The sequence below is a fragment of the Apostichopus japonicus genome, chromosome 16 (assembly GCF_037975245.1).
Source record: "Apostichopus japonicus isolate 1M-3 chromosome 16, ASM3797524v1, whole genome shotgun sequence".
Taxonomy (NCBI): Eukaryota; Metazoa; Echinodermata; class Holothuroidea; order Aspidochirotida; family Stichopodidae; genus Apostichopus; species Apostichopus japonicus.
In genome coordinates this window covers 5,422,678-5,429,155 of record NC_092576.1, presented here as the reverse complement: position 1 = coordinate 5,429,155, position 6,478 = coordinate 5,422,678, and the positions used below count along the sequence as shown (strand labels likewise).

At 36.0% G+C, this 6,478-nt stretch overlaps 1 protein-coding gene across 1 annotated transcript in view; it reads right to left on the bottom strand.

The window, feature by feature from the left end:
- The window catches only part of LOC139983232 (uncharacterized), a 104,429-nt gene that overhangs the window by 31,354 nt on the left and 66,597 nt on the right, over positions 1-6,478 (bottom strand). The gene's annotated exons all lie outside the window — the stretch shown is intronic.

The window sequence follows — 6,478 nt, the reverse complement described above, 5'->3', positions numbered from 1 at the left end:
GACGATGCTAGTCTAATAAGGTGGCTCTACTACTATTCTAAACAGGTGACGCTACTACCACGTCAGGCGGCGATGTTACTGTAAATAAGTGGCGCTACTACCCTCAGTGGCGTAGCTATGACTTTTTGAGTGGGTGGGGGGGGCATGGGGGCTGTTCTTTCTTGTGGGGGGGGGGGGGGGGCGGAGGTTGCTATCTAAGCGGAGCGCCACCTTGGTTGGCGTGGAGCGTACAGAGAAAATTTGACTTTTTTTCTCTTTCATGATGACTGGTCTTGCCAACTCAGCCCGACTTTTAACTTGAGGGAAGTTGGCATCATTTGTCGTTTCAAGGAGTCAAGGCCTTTCTCCCAACTCAAACCCCTGTGGGCTACCGGTAGGTTTGCAGGATATGCCCACATGTGGACTTAAATAGCATTAGAGGAAGGGGATGGAAGACTAACACGCATCGATGTTTCGTTAATGGTCCACATTGGTGGCTCGGTGCTAATTAGGCCATTTATTGGGTTTCTTGAGGCAGCTGTCATCAGAATCTGGGTTTTTGTGCCAATCGATGACCGATAACTTGTATTTGTATGTAAATTTCTTCTTCATATATCTAGCGAAACACTCTAAAAACAAATGAGTGCAAAATACCTGATGGGCAATCAAACAAACTTATCATGACTCTTGCTCTGAAAAACTACCTGAACAACAGTACAATCCTTAAATTGATATTACTAAAACCATGGAGCTATAAACAGACGAAGTCCTAATATAAATTAAATGTAGTACGACAATGTGTATGAAATTAGTGTGCAATGCACTACCAGTACCAGCAGCATATCTGACAACAGTACAGAAAATTAGTCGCGAGGGTGGCCATTTTCGTATATCTAACATGTAGCTGCCATGAGTCCTAACCAATCTGCTACAAACCAGAATTGGAGGCAGGGCTTGAGTCATTGCCAATCTGCTACAAACCAGACTTGGAGGCGGGGCTTGAGTCATTGCCAATCTGTTACAAACCAAACTTGGAGGTGGGGCTTAATTATCAAAAACAAGGAAACAAACAAGTTTTGTAGCGTGTGCAAAAAAGCCTTGATTCAACGGTTTTTCAGAGGGATTTGGTCAAATTTGGACATAAATCGGTGAAAAAGTCATGGAATGAGATACAATTCTGGAATAAAAAATAGTAACTTTTGTTGGCCTATATGATATATGCTTGCTCTGGAAATTTCAGAGAAAAAGAACTTCGTATGAAGACGCTGAAAAATTTTTTAAGAGAAGAGAGAGTCCCACTTACTGTTACAATATCTCTATACATGTAATGTATTGAGATAAAAAGACGTTTATCTTGTTTCTTATCAAATGAAAGTTGTAGTATATTTTTCCCTTAGACCGAGTTCCATTCTCCAGTCCAAAATGGATATATTGTTAAGTCTAAGGAACATAGAACCATCATATGAAATTGTAATAATTTTGCCTTGCATTCAACTACAATTTTAAAAATACCATTCAATTGACATCCTACCCCAAACAGAATAGCATCCTCCACATTGCATTTTCATCAGTTTGCCAGACACATTCACCCCAACCCATACCTGACAATTCCATCCTCCCAATGCTGGGCGTATGCATGTGATGTGATTGAGTTAGTACTTCTCCAGACAGAGGAAGTCTACTGGAGTGCAGGTATTTTATTTCACTTCTTGTATCTTTATGATAACATGTAATCTTCCTTCTCCCATACATATATAACCCACCGCAGTCCCCCCCCCCCCAGTCTCCGAGATAAATCCGGTACCCGGTACTGGATCTTACCATTTAAAATGCACCACAGGGTAGCAGGGATCACAAAAAGGTTTGTTGTAGACATCTGAGAAAGAAAGAAAAAAAAAACACATTTAATTGAACTCCTGACATAAATTCGAACGTGGGACATCATCAAAGAATGGATATCAGGCCTGGTATTCAGAATGGGCATGGATTGCTGTGGAATAATATAAGATGATTTCCAATCTATAATCTACAGATGAGATTACTGTTGGTTTTTATTACAAAAAATAATGATAAATCAAACCCATTTACGTTATTCTTGCTATGTAACACTACAAAGACATACACCATAAAAGGACATATATATTGATGGACATGCAGATGTGCAGAACAGAGACAGGCATTAGACTCAGAGATGATGGTGGGGAAGGAGGGATCCTTCGATTTTTGGGCTAGGGGATTGAACCCTTAACTACATACGTTAGGTCTTTTAAGGCAATGTAGTGCTTTACAATACTTTTGACTTATTTTCTTTGAGTGTCTTGTTCCCGGAGGAGGGGTCTATTAAAGACAAACATTTACCCCCGATGGACTTTGGGGTTTGGGTGCTACGCTCTCCCACCCCGCCCTCCAGTCTTGTCACACACCAACGATAGGACAACCGTTGCTTCCCACTTATATAGGATGACCATTTTTATAGTAAGTCATGAGCAAGGTAGCAAGAGAACCTTTTCTTTGATAGAATTTGACACTTCATATCCTCCATATCACTGTAATCACTTGTTTTCGTATGGTTTTTTTTGGTGCTGTTTTTCACTAACCTTGAGCAGTTAATTTACAAGGAAATATAATAAAATCAAACAAGTGAAATCCAGAAATTAATGCTCATAGAAAATGTGAGTTGCGGATTGCCACTTCTCGACGTGGATTGCCACAGAAAAGGGTCTAAAAGCAGGATTTTAAGTATATATATATCATATGTATCAATGTTAAATCAATTGTTCTGACATATTGAACAGAACGGTCATTTCATGCGAAATGAGCAGATTGATAGAGAAGTTAATAGTTGACCCCTCTCCTAAAATAACATCAGGGCAATTCCATGGTAACGGAAGGACATTGGGACTAATTTTCTGACATTTGAACAAGTATATCATGAATATCCCCATTAATTACAACAAATAATTGTCATCATTGACTAGCTATAACTACATACTTCAATTTCCACATATTTTTTTTACACAAACCCTTCCCATTTTTGAAATATGAATATTAATGAGGTCGGTAACGGAAGGACAGCAAACAGACTTGGGTTTTCACACGTCTTGAGTTTATTGTAAAACTCTGTGAATTCTATGGAGTAATCTTATTTTAGAGGTGAGAAATGTTATCCCAATACTGTTTCCTATACTGTACGACTTTCAATTCTGAAATTGTTGCTTTGGTTTTCTAGAAATATTGTGCTAATTTGGTAACGGAAGGACGGTAACGGAAGGATAATATGTCCACTCAGTTACAGTGTGCAAAGAAGAGTATATCACATGTTGACACAATAATAAAATTGTATTGACCATCCAAAGCAAAAATATGGAAGTTATTTCTAATTATTAACTAACCACATTATGTTAATTAACTGTATGTCAATAACTGAAAAAGCGAAACTGAAAAAGTTGAAGCAACTATCACTATATTCAACTGAATTTATTCTAAAATGATAATCAACTGAAGCTGAAGTCCTACTACTTAAGGAATAATCACCTGCTAATTAATGGGAAGTGATTGTATCTGAAAGTACAAACAAATTATAACGTTAATTAACGGTATCAATACCTGAATTTTGAAAAAGTGAATCCGAAAAAGTCGAGGCAACTACAGTGTATCAATTTACTCAACAAAATTTAATCTAAAATATTAGTCAACTGAAGCTGAAATCCTACTACTTTTGGAATAATTAATGAGAAGTAATTATATCTAAAGGAACAAACAATCACACAATCTTCATGCATAAGCATGCAACGTTGCTCAGTGATACTCTGGACAACCTAATACCGAAGGCCACTGAAGCGGAACCAATGAAGAAAAGGGGCGAAAATATTATCCATTCAGTTTTCCATGATCTATACTCTCACATGGTAGTGGCTGATATCATTTATATACTCCCTATCAATTAGCAGTGACCAATAGTTTTTATTACCAATCATCCAATTTTCTGTATCAACTGATGAATATTCAATTACCCATACATTTTCATTCCAAAATGCATGAAAATTGCATTTCTGAACCTGATTCTGGAAAATATGGACTCTTAGCTTTCATTTGACACCAAATTTACTATTGTCACACACTTTTAATTTTGTGGGTATCATGTCCACTTTATCATGGAATTACTGTACCCATCATCCTTGTTTGATTAAAGCACCGTGAAATTAGAAATAAATAATCAGTTGTAATGCTTTAATATATATTTGTTCTTTTGAAATTTTGCATAAGAAAATGTTGCTGGCCAAGTGGAATTTTCTTAATTTTTCTAAGCAATTGAACATCCCATTATAAAAACCGGTAGAACTTAATCCATACAAACAGTTTTATGCAAACTGTATGTTGTTTTAACATTGTATTGTGGAGTTCAACTTAAAAATGCCAATAAATCCAAGTTTTTGTATTCTTTTCTAAAAAAAAAAGTGCCATTGTTGGTGATAAAGTTAGACTCCTATAATATTACTTCAGGATACTTGAGTGTTTTTTGAGGTTTTTGTAACTGACCCAGTCAAAATAAACACACGCTCACAAAGATTTCTTGTGAATTTACACTATTAAGTTATGTAACTCCGAAGATGGTATATTATGCTGCGATTCAGTACGTTGAATGCTTGTAGTAGCCAAATAATTTCACTTACCGGTTCTTTACTTGTATAGAGTATAAAGTTCTTACTATAAACTAAATTTCGGGGTTCTAGCTTTTTCGATGATACATTTATGAGATTCTAAAGTTGCGACGAAGTGCAAAATCTGTCGTCTTTGACAACTGTATAGTTAAAATGGGTCAGGTTGAAAAAAAAAAACTGATTTTGTATTGTAGTAGAGATCTGATGTTTGTACAATACATCAAGGCGGTATTGACAATGACCGTGAAACGTGATACAGTATGAGCTTGAATAGCAATAACAGGAAGCAACAAGAGCCCAAGGGCACAATATACACACTGTACATATACAATTGGTTGAATTAGAAGACTTTACTATCAAATGAATTTCAACCAGTACATACATGTATGTACAGTGTGTACAGTACATACACTGTACTGGGTGTATATGTACAGTGTGTATATTAGTGATAGGTTTAAACATAGTCTTCTGGCACTCATGGTACTCCATACATTTACAAATACTGTACACATTATTCATACATATGTATGTACTGGTTGAAATTCATTTTAAAGTCTTAGAATTAAATGAATTCAACCAGGAGCAGACAAGTACATTGCAAATAGTATTTGTTTATATGAAATGAAAAATTGCACAGTACAATTGAATCACCTTGAAGTACAGTACAATACCCAGGCTCAAAACACATTGAACATCAAAACAGACAAAAACGTTTTTTTGTAAAAATCCCAATCTTTGAGGATTTTTCATTTCAAAATACTGTAAGGCAAAACACCCTCCTGAATTTTTTTTGTACAAACAGGGTGGTACTTTATCTCTTCCAGAAAAAATTATCAGATTTTTCAACATGACGCGTTTTGAGTTATTTGCCGTCAAAGACGACCTCTTTTGTACATCGGAGCAACTTAACAAAGTTTCATAAATTAATATTGAGAAGAGCTAGAACCCTGAAATTTGTTTAGGTGTAAGAACTTTATACTTATAATTAAACTATAAAACCCTGACTGCTCTAACATGGTTACTTTGGTAAAAAATTGGCATCAAAACCCCTACCTCATGCTGAATCGCAGCATGAAATAGCAACTTTAGAGTTGCACAACTTGCAAACATATTATAGGAAAGCATTGTCATCATTATTTTGTAATGTTTGTACTAGAGATAATAACCTCTGAAAGAATCAAGTACCCTGAAGCAATGTTTTAGGAGCAATTCATCAATAAAAATAGCACATTTTTTAGTAAAAAGTACAAGAATCGAATATTTTGACACTTTAAGGATGACCTAACTCCACGAGAGAATATTTTTGTAGCCTAATTTTTTCTTTTCTTGTTCTATGGGATAGACTCTATAGGCATCTGTAATAGAAAGGTAGTAGAATGTTTAATTGCTGAGAAATGAGACCTCAAAAGTCAAGAAAATGCCAAAATGCCATGGAGGCGATAAATTGCGGAATTTCAAAGTGTGATAAATCGGCCAATTATAAAGCAATGCAACTGAAATTTTCAGAATATGCTTATGTCATGGTGGTCCAATCATACAAAAAATTTGGGAATTTTTGGAGAGGGTGCAGCAACAGCCATCCGTGATTTGACACGGAATGACCCAACAAGCTTTTAGTCCTTACTAAGTCAACAGATATGCACTGATGCCCATCTTACTTACTAGGTATAGCAACGTGTCTCTTTAACGTATTCCCGCGCTATTGTTTGGTAGGAGACACCATTTACAATGAAACTTGTCATTTTCCAAACTTCCTATGTTGATCATACTTTGGTTCCTTCACAAATGGGCTAACCATTCCAAGATTTCACAATAAATTTAACTCAGTTATATAATGT